The sequence below is a fragment of the Arvicanthis niloticus genome, chromosome 6, assembly GCF_011762505.2.
Source record: "Arvicanthis niloticus isolate mArvNil1 chromosome 6, mArvNil1.pat.X, whole genome shotgun sequence".
In the NCBI taxonomy this organism is placed as follows: Eukaryota; Metazoa; Chordata; class Mammalia; order Rodentia; family Muridae; genus Arvicanthis; species Arvicanthis niloticus.
Genome location: NC_047663.1, coordinates 43421369 through 43432708, shown reverse-complemented (window position 1 = coordinate 43432708; position 11340 = coordinate 43421369).

Genomic DNA, 11340 nt, shown 5'->3' with positions numbered 1-11340 from the left:
TTATCTACCCAAATATGATCCTACAGATAAGACCAGGGTACTTCCATTAAATGTAATAATAATAATAATAATAATAATAATAATAATACACCCACTAATTTGCCCTCTGTGTCTGTCTTACAGAATATGTTATTTATCTTTTATGTGTGTGGGTGTTTTGCCTCTGTGTGTGTGTGTGTGTGTGTGTGTGTGTGTGTGTGTGTGTGTGTGTAACACATGCTTGCAGTGTCCACAGAAAGCTGCCATATGGGTCCTTTGAATTGAACCCTGGTCCTCTGAAAGAGCAACCAGTGCTCTTAACCACTGAGCCACCTCTCCAACCTCTGCAATATATTTTCCTTATTAAACCCTTTGATGTCTCTTGTGGTCCACCAAATACATTTACCCTATAGCCATTGCTCATCAGCATCCTTCTTAATGCAGCCTTTGTGGCCATGTAGAGAACCATCTCCTTGTCTTTCTGGGCCCCTCTTCACTCTGGTGCTTGTGGTAGCTAGCCGAGGGGCCTGTGGGCAACTGAAGGTCCCTAGCTGGTGCCGGGAGCCTCCCGGCCCAGAGAGGGTAATGGCAAGGGCACAGGGTAGAACTCTGGTGATGGCTTTAAAGTCTGAGGGTCTCAGGGCTTTCTGGCTCTCTGACCTGTACTGAAATGCTGATGATAACTTCTAAAAAGTCCTAAAAATGTCTTGCTCCTCCTGAGGGTAAAAGACAGCTGGCTTAGGTGATTAACACCTGTAACCTAACAGTGGAGGGTTAGGCAACGTGGCCTTTGTACTACTATCTCATCGGGAACTGCTGGGCTCTTTCACTCTGCTATTCGGAAGTCGCTGCGGAAGAAAAGATACTTAGAGATGCGGTTATAGCGTCTATTACTAAGTTGTTAAAAGTTTCCTGTGAAAGTTATCTAAGGGGAAAAGCGGAAAGATCCTAAGTGGGGAGAGAGAAAAATTCTACTCTATCTGGGGAAAGGGAAAAAATTCTGTCCTCTCTACTCTATCTCTCTATTCTCTCTGCCTCTCATCTCTTTGTCCTCAGTACTTATACATCTTTCAGAATACATGATCACATGTTACAAAGTTCATCATAAGTTCACACCAAAAATCAAATCATAAATTGAAATAGAATTTTACAACAGAGAATGTTTACAACATGCATATCCATTAGGAGTAATTATCTGGCTAAACATCCATCATCTGTCTAGCTCCACCGGTTCACTGAAGGTTTAAAACTGTAACTAAGTTATTAGTGAGGTTTTGTATAGATAAACCCAGTCAATATTTTATCTTCTGTCCCAGCACCTATGATAAATTGTTAGTTCCCTTTTTAAGACCTTTGGTTAATTGTTTTACAACCTCTTGGAATGTGCTCTGTGTAGGAGAAAGTCTGGTTACTATCTAAGGACAATTAACTGATGACACTCGGGAGACTGGCAGAGTTCTCATTGCAGTTTTGACTATCAGAAAGGGACCGACTAGCAGTCCCACTATAAAAGAGCTTAATAATCATTGATATAATTTTAGGAATTCTTATAGGATCATCATTAAAACTTAAGAAGTCATCTATTTATCTATACAGCATCACTACAAACAGTACATCTTCAAGGATCTGTAGAGATCTGCTCCAAAGGGTATGCTATTACTTAGTGATTGTTATATTTGTTTAATAATAATAGGAAAAGCATATTAATTGCAGGAATCTTTCCTAAAATAAATCCCTTACAGACTTGCTGAAGGGCTCACTTGTCACAGATTATATAATCCAAGGCAAGCCATTTCAGGATGATCACCTACTGGTTATTAGCTTGTCCCATTATGGCTCCTGACAGAGTGGCTCTCCAGTGGACCTGAAATCCACTGTTCTAGTCTTCAATCCAGGATTGAAGATGGCCATTGCACATCAAGTTATAAGCTAAGAAGGTCCTTTCCTTGCAAAGGACCTTTCTTCTGTATAACTGAAGGACTCTGACTTTGGCTATAGTTGAATGAGACCTGAAGGCAACTGGACAGTGGAAGATGTTCAATGTTAAGAGGCTGTTCCTCCTCCTGGAAGCCCCCTCACGTGCAGCATGATAAAGCAGGCAGGAACTGGTCCAGCGTGAATCTGCATGTTGCAAGGACCCCTCTTCTTGCTCTTCTTACCCCTTTCCTGTCCCTGCATTTGCCACTGCTCTTCAGAGGAGAAGGGGGCAGGGCTCATAGTGTTTGTACCTGACATTTCCCCCTCCAGGCCGACCTCCCGATCCAAGAGAAATACAGTAACCAGGCGTTCACTTCCTCTAGAATACTGAGTCTTCTTTCCCTTACAGCCGGTTTCTGGACAGGTGAAGTTTGTAAAGTTTTCCTTTGAGGTCAGTCCAGTCTGAATGAGTTTGGCTCTAGAGTGGAATAAGATTTTACTTCATGAGTCATGAGGGGCTATGATCTCAGTGTAGAGCATGCCCGTTCCAGCCAAGTCAAAGTGCTAAGACTAGGTCTTGTCCCTGACAATAAAGGATCCACTGCACCTCTGCCTGGACCTGCATCATGGGCGTTGCTGTGTCCTCTATTCCCTGATACGGCTCTGGGATGTGTTCTCTAAATCATATCAAATCCTTAAAAAGAAAAACCCCAACAAATAGCTTTCCTTTGTAACGAAATTTGGCCCTGGTACCCACATCCAGATCAGGAGTGTTGCTCACCTTGTGGCATAGTAAGCTACAGCTACATCCTTCTAGCAAATCTCTTTTGCTATAATCTGGGGGAAAGTCTGAAACCCCTGGGAGCCAAACCTCCACAGCCTCGTGGTGGGAGCCTCGGCTCTGAGAAGGATTCATGTGTGTCTATGCAAATTACTTTTCTCACTGCTGTGGCCAAATGCTTGGCAAAGCATCTTTGGGAAGAGAGTTTACTTCTTTCTGCCTGTGGTTCGAAGGCACAGGCACACTCACTGGGGGAGGGGTGGAAGTGGAAGGTCCTGGTGCAGGAGGGTGAGCAGCTGGTTACACTGCATCTGCTGTCAGGAAGCAGAAGGGGGAACGGGGAGGAGAGGGATGCTATGCTGTGCTGTGCTATGCTTGGGTCACCTTCATCTTTATATCCAGTCTGCACATAAATGCTGCCTACATTTAAGCTGGGTCTTCCTACCTCAGTCAATCCACTCTAGAAACCCACAGAGATGCTCAGAGGCTTTGTTGCCTGGGTGTTGCTACAACCTGTCATGTTGTTAGTCAATGCCAACCATCACAGTAACTTGCTTGATCCTCTTATACTAACCCACTCCCCAAGACTAAGTCCCAGACGATGGTCTCCATGACTCTTCCTTTATATAAGAACCTACTCAACCACTGGCTTCTCTGCCACTACCCACGCCTCCACCAAGAACTCTGATCCCATCTGTCTTAGTTGTTTTTCTATTGCTGCAATAAGACTTATAGAAGGAGGAGCTTATTTGGGACTTACAGTTCAGAAGGGTAGAGTCCATTATCATCATAGCAGGGAGCATGGCTGCAGCTGATGAACACTGAGAGCTTCATCTTGACCCCTGGTCTTCCAACTAATTGGATGGATAGCAACCACATCCTTGCTTTCATCCCAGCCTATATCCAAGTTGTAATAGTCAACCACGCCCTGTACCCTTTAGGGATGCTTCGGAATGCCTGGGAAGGTTGTCCAGCTGATACCCTTCTGTTCTAGTTTGCTTTCTGTTGCTGTGATGAACATATAACCAAAAACGACTTGGTGAGGAAAGGGTTTATTTCAGCTCACAGGTTATAGTCCTGCTTCCAGGGAAGCCAAGGCAGGAACTCAATCAAGGCAGAGGCTTGAAGCAGAAACGAAGGAGGAAGGCTTTTACTAGTGTGCTCCCTCTGGCTTGCTCAGCTGGCCTTATATATATGCTCCAGGCCCATATATATATAAGATGTATCACCCATAGTAAACTAGGCACTCCTATATTAACTAACAATCAAGATAATGCCCACATAGACATGCCCTACAGGCCAACCTGATGCAGGAAAATTTTCAGTTGAGGTTTTCCTTTCTCAGACGTATCCAGTTGACAAAGAGTAAGTGAATTCAGATTTTTTATAGTTTGCTTTTTTAAAAGGTGGTGGTATTTGTTGTTTTGGAGGTTTGTTTGTTTTAGAAAGGGTTTCATGTAGCCCAGGCTGTCCATGGCCGATCTCTTTAAGGTTGAAGATGACCTTGAACTTCTGATTCACTGTCTCTGCCTCTCAAGTTCTGGATTATAGATATGCCTGGCTTCAGATCAGCTTCTTATGCTTAGCTAAATTTATTGGCCCAATTAGCTATGAAACTATACCACAGCTCAATAGTCTTTAAGACCTTACACGACCAAGCTGAGTTTCTTGTCTCAGAAGTACTCCAAGCCGGGCAGTGGTGGCGCACACCTTTAATCCCAGCACTTGGGAGGCAGAGGCAAGTGGATTTCTGAGTTCGAGGCCAGCCTGGTCTACAAAGTGAGTTCCAGGACAGCCAGGACTACACAGAGAAACCCTGTTTCGAAAAACAAAACAAAACAAAACAAAAAAAAAAAAAAAAAAAAAAGAAGTACTCCAAATCTGTGTGTGGGGAGGGGGGAGGGGAGGATTGTGGGAGGGGGTGACCGGGAGGGGCAGTAAGTGGGATGTGAAGTGAAAAAGTAAAAAAAAGCCGGGCGATGGTGGCGCACGCCTTTAATCCCAGCACTTGGGAGGCAGAGGCAGGCGGATTTCTGAGTTCGAGGCCAGCCTGGTCTACAGAGTGAGTTCCAGGACAGCCAGGGCTACACAGAGAAACCCTGTCTCGAAAAACCAAAAAAAAAAAAAAAAAAAAAAGAAAAGAAAAGAAAAGAAAAAAAAGAACTGTGCGTTTTTGCTATGCCTATGGTGGCACAGCATGGTACCTGCCTGTCCTGAGGAGAGAAATGCTGTGTCCGTGCCACTCAGCTGAAGTGGTTTAAATGAGAATGACCCTTGCAAACTCATGTTTAACTGCTTAGTCCCTAGTTGGTGGAAGTGTTTGTGTTTGGGAAGAATTAGGAGGTGTGGCCTTTTTGGAGGACGTGTGTCACTGGGGGTGGCCTTTCAGGTTTCAAAAGCATATGCTATGCCCAATTAGCTTTCTCTGCTCCGTGGTTGTATCTCAAGACGTAAGGTCTCAGCTACTGTTCCAACACAGTGCTTGCCTGCCTGCACCATGCTCTCCAATGGTCATGAAACTGCAAGCTGAAGTGGAAACTTAAGGGTTCTTTGGAAAGTCAGTTGTGTTGGCTGGTGTTTTGCTGGATCAAACACACAAAGGAATGTTTTGCTGAAGTGGAGACAAAGGAGAAAAGATGTTTCGCTAAGGCAGACCCGTGAAGGGGCAGTTTGCTGAAGCAGATGCAGGTGAAAGGGTGTTATCAAAGGATTCTTTGATAACTACACCCAGGTGTTGGTTCGACTTACATGCGTTGTTGAGCAATACTTGTTGTGACTCCATAGAGAGAGAAACACACCAAAAAACTTCTGGTGGTGTGCTGGTGGCTTCTTGCTGCTTGCTGGGATTTGGGCCTATTGGCAGAGTGATTGTCAGCTGATACAGACTCACTTGGAGTTTTACAAGACAGACTCATGTGCTGAGGCAAGACACCTGGTGATGCAAGACCCGCGGAGGACATGTGATATTTGGAGGGAGTATAAATAGGGCTTAACAGACTGTGGGAGGGGCTTGCTTGTAGAGCTAGCTGTGCAACGCTTCTTGGTCTTCGCCGATCGTTACACTGTTGAGAGAGACACAGCCAAGAACTTCTGGTATTTCTGATGGTCCTAATCCCTCAGGCTGACTCATGCCAATCTGACTGAAGCCTGGCTGTTCCTGCAATGCCATACCACTGCTGCTATCCTGACGCTACTGAGCTGGATTGCTAGGATATCCGTGAAGTGTTTTCGAGTGGATTGAGCTGCCGCTGCTGACCTGAACTGCTGATTTCCCCACAACACAGATGGGATTTGCTCCAAAGAACCATTTCTAAACAGGTCCACTTCTCCACTATTCTAATAACCATTTTTTCCCACTACCTTCGGTGGGTGGCAGGCTAGAAGGGAGGTTAAAGAATTTAAGGACTATTATTAAAGTTAGAGTTGAGAAAAAAAATATAAGCCAGAAGTAAGCTCCTTTCTTGTGTAAGTTGCCTTGATCATGGCAACTTTATCCCAGCAATAGAAAAGTAACTAAGACAGTGCAAACTGCAGTTAAAAGACTAAAAAATAGAGAAAGCCTATGAGGGGGCATTCCTGCAAAAAACCACACAAGACAGGCTTTCCCCGTTACCATCTCTGCGGGGTCAGCTCACTAGTATAATTCTTCTTCCTTTCATCCCTTCCATAAGCTTGGTATCTTCCAGGTTATAGGCCATTAAGTTCCATATCTCCAACTTGTCCTGCCTCAGGGATATCAAGCATTACCATCAACACTGGCGCCCGTCTCCTACCATCTAGAAACTCTTGACCTTCAATTGATGTCAGTCTTGTCTTCAACCTCTGAAGATATGCCCCCCTTCCCCTCACACAGGCCTTTTATGACTGACAACTGGGGAGTCAGGTCAGTAATGCAAGGCAGAGTCCTTCCATGCTCTGAATGGATTCGTGGAATGGATGGATGTAGAGAAAAAGGCCCAAAACAAGGGTGAAAATGTCCAGACTTCGATAATTAAACTCTGATACCTTGGAGCCTGACCCCAGAGACTTGTCATATCTCATTAATACCCTAAACAAAAGTCAGTTCTTGACTTCTACCAAGTGGCTCCCAGGAATTCAACTCAGGTTGTCTGGCTTGGTGGCAAGTGCCTTTACCCCTGAGTCACCTCACTAGCCCACACTCTTTCTTGGCATCTCTTTAGAAGATACACTGGCTGACCCCATTGGCTCAAGTTCAGGCTGTGTAAGCAGGTCAGGGACTTTTTCTCAGACAGCCATTGCAGACATGGCCACCAGGGGGCAAACAAGAGCATCTTAGGCAGGTCTGGAGAGAGAGGGGATTGAGAGCTGGAAAGGAGGAACGTGGAGGTCAGGAGTGTCAGCTGGCTCCAGCTCTTGTCCCCTGGAGAGCTGTGAAAAACACAGGACACAGAGGTGGAAACAGGCCTTGGGGCTCAGGTGTGAATCCTGGAACTATTTGTGTTGAGGTGAGCTCTGTACACTGCACAAGTCTCACGCTGTGCCAGGATGGGATCTGTCCTCTACAAAGGTCATCTACTGCAAGGCCAAGGGTTTAGGGTACGGGAGACTGACACAAAGTGCCCCAAATCCTCCCCATCCTGAGTTTTTTCATGTCCAGAATTCGCCCAAGTCATAACTAAAAGAGAGTAAAATGCAGACCAGATTTTTCTCCAGAGAATACTCCTCTTGTCTTCCAAAAAGCCTTCCAAAATGCCTGGCTGGACTCGCCACTCTAGAGCAGATCTGAAGAGACTTGCTGACAGGACACCTTGCCAAGAGTGACTCGGTAAGGCCAGACTTTCTGTTTCCCGAAGACCAGAATCTTGAATTCCTCGGGTCTTCTCTGTAACTACCACCTCAGCTGCCCTATATTCCAAAAGAAATCAGGAGGCAGAAATTGGGGAAGGATGCTGTATTTATTTACGTCTTAGCCAAACACAGAGAAAAAGAACCTATTGTGTTTTCTGTGTGTCTGTGGCAGCCTTACAATTTATAGAAACCATGAGACAAAGGCCAGAAGACCTGTAGTTTCACCCTGAGACATTTTAACTGGCTTAAATGAGGCTTTAGTTGAAGCCTCAACTTTCTGAGTGACAGATAGGGTTACTGCTAATGTCCTCAGCTAGCGATGTCCCATAGAGTCAGCTGGCTCCAGTTCCTGTCCCCTGGATTCCCAGAACTGTCTCATTTCCTGTATTCTTTGAACTCTGAGAGTTAGCCTTCAGGCAAATTCCTTGAAAAAAAAAATACAACCACTGCATAATATACTACATAATATATACATGTATCATACATATAGCTATACTATATAATATGTATGTGTATATGTATCAAAACTCTTCAGGTTAGTATATATATATATATATATATATATATATATATATATATATATTTGTGTGTGAATGTGATTTGAGTGCCTGTAGAAGCCAGAAGAAGACACTGGGTCCCCTGGAGCTGGAGTTGTAAGCATTTGTGAGCTGCCTGATGCATGTCATGTACCAGATCTGAACTTGGGTCCTCCGCAAGGGTAGCTCTTGTTCTTGGACCATCTCTACAGTCTAATTTTTATGTTTTCATGTATTACCTAAAAATAATTTAATTTTAAAAATAAAGTATGGGGCTGGGAAAATGATTCATCAGTTAAGAGTGTTGTTGCTCTAACAGAAGACTCAGGTTTGAGTCCCAGAATATAGATTCATAACCATCTATAACTCCAGTTCTGGGAGATCTAGTGCTCTCTTCTGACCTCCACAAGTACAAAGTATGCATATGTGGTACACACACACACACAAACACACACACACACAAGCACACAAAATATTCACATTAAAAATAAATATAAACCAGGGCTGGAGAGATGACTCAGCGATTAAGAGCACTGGCTGGTCTTCCAGAGGTCCTGAGTTCAATTCCCAGCAACCACATGGTGGCTCACAACCATCTGTAATGGGGTCTGATTCTCTTTTCTGGTGTGTCTGAAGACATCTACTGTGTACTCATATAACATAAATCATATATATATATATATATAACTAAATATTGGCTAAATACTTGAAATACTTCAGGATATAGAGCATTTTCTTTTTTGATTTTTTCGAGACAGGGTTTCTCTGTGTAGCCCTGGCTGTCCTGGAACTCACTCTGTAGACCAGGCTGGCCTCGAACTCAGAAATCCACCTGCCTCTGCCTCCCAAGTGCTGGGATTAAAGGCGTGCGCCACCACACCCGGCCTGATATAGAGCATTTTCAATGTTTAAAATAATAAAGTATAATATATATTCTGCAAAGCAGTGCTCCCTCATAGAGGAAAAAATAAAAATATATAGCCAAAATTCAGTTCCTTGTAGCTAGGGAATGCTCTGAAGATGGGCTGAGTCTGGGCAGATGACATCATACATAAGGAATCTTATTGTCTGGGCCTGAGAATGAGTTTAAACCTGCCTGCATCTGGCCAGATGGTCAAGTGGGCCCAGGAACAGAGGGTGAGGCCTGGACAGGGGATTCCCGGAGGCTGTGCTGCAAGAGTCAGTGTAGCAGGGGATGAGTCTCCCCACTCTTAGTTCTGCCTTCTTCTATGGCTTGTCTAAGACCTGGATGAGCCAGGCAATGCTTGTGCTGTGTTCTGCAAAGGGGCCAGGACAAGGAGGAGTCTGAGAACTCCAGGAAAGAATCATTAACTGAAGCCTCAACTTTCTAACCTGGAACACAGATGCCACACTGCATTCTTTCTTGATTGATTTGGTTTCTTAAAACTCTCAGCAGGGACTGAGGAGATGGCTGCTCTTCCAGAGGTCCTGAGTTCAATTCCCAGCACCCACATGGTGGCTTACAACCATTTATCTGTAATGGGATCTGATGCCCTCTTATGGTGTGTCTGAAGACAGCTACAGTGTACTCATATACATTAAATAAATAAATAAATAAATAAATAAATAAATTTTAAAAAACTCTCAGCAGTTCTCCTGCCTCGGTTTCCCAAGTGTGAACCACCATGCCTGACAGCATGCTTTTTAAAATTATTTATTTATTTATTTAATGTATATGAGTACACTGTAGCTGTCTTCAGTCACACCAGAAGAGGGCATCAGATCCCATTACAGATGGTTGTGTGCCAGGCAGTGGTGGTGCACGCCTTTAATCCCAGCACTTGGGAGGCAGATGCAGGCGGATTTCTGAGTTTGAGGCCAGCCTAGTCTACAGAGTGAGTTTCAGGACAGCCAGGGCTACACAGAGAAACCCTGTTTCAAAAAACAAAATAAATAGATAGATAGATAGATAGATAGATAGATAGATAGATAGATAGATAGATAGAAAAAAAACAAAATGGTTGTGAGTCACCATGTTGTTGCTGGGAATTGAACTCAGGACCTCTCGAAGAGCAGCCAGTGCTCTTAACCACTGAGCCATCTCTCCAGCCCAACAGCATGCTTTTTCTTTAATTTTTTTTTAATTTGAGAGAGGGTTTCCTATAACCCAGACTAGCTCCAAACTCACCATATAGCAGAGAATGACCTTGAACTGATCGTCCTGCTTCCATGTCTTGAGTACTGGGATTACAGGTGTGTGCAGTCGCACATTGTACAATGCTGGAGATTGAACCCGTTCATACTGACTTAACACATCCCTTCCTCTGTTTTTCACTGACAAAGCAGTCACACATGGTGCAGCAGAGTCACAAGAGAAGATGCTTCTCTCTCAGAGAGCCAATTGTCCAGTCCTCACTGAGGGAAAAAGAGGGATCTGGCCATGCCTACTTCGAGTGGGTGTTGTGGAATACTATTGTTACAGCCAGTACCATCTTCATGAGAATTGCGGTGTGTACCCACAATCACCCCTCTGACAGATTGGAACTGTCGGCATTCTTTCACAGAAGGAAGGAGTTGGGAGACACACTCCAGCTGTGTATGGTGTTGGATGTTGCTAGGGTATATATGACACCAGCAATCAGGGATTGCTTAGCAACCAGGAACCCTGCATAGCTTGGTCTATATACACCCTTTCCCATCAATGCACTTAGCAACTCAGGGCCCGCCCACACTGAACTGTACACAAATCCCTCTCTGACAACAGTGTGGTCACTCGGACCTGCAGCTGCTTACCAGCCCTTAGTAACTCCTCATTTGTGGCCAGGCATCCTGGAATGTATTCTGAGATTAGGGGTTTGAGGGTCAATCCAGTTCAGACTGGTTTGGGGGTACATATGTAGGAAGGCAGACTGAAGCCGGGCGGTGGTAGCGCACGCCTTTAATCCCAGCACTTGGGAGGCAGAGGCAGGCGGATTTCTGAGTTCGAGGCCAGCCTGGTCTACAAAGTGAGTTCCAGGACAGCCAGGACTACACAGAGAAACCCTGTCTCGAAAACAAACAAACAAACAAACAAACAAAAAACAAAAAAAAAAAAGGAAGGCAGACTGAGTCAAAATCAACTTTTAAAGGAAAACTCTACTTACTATCTTATGCCGTTGCATAATTGAACACACATGTGATTGCAATCAGCTACATCATGGGAAAGGACATGTACAGTCAATAAAGGCTTATGTTAATCGGAATAGAAAACCACAGTTTTTCCCTTAACAACCAACTCCTCTTCCTGGACTCACTAAGGAAGCCCCAGGCAGCTGCTTTTCTCTCTTCTCTCCTCTCTCTCTCTCTCTCTCTCTCTCT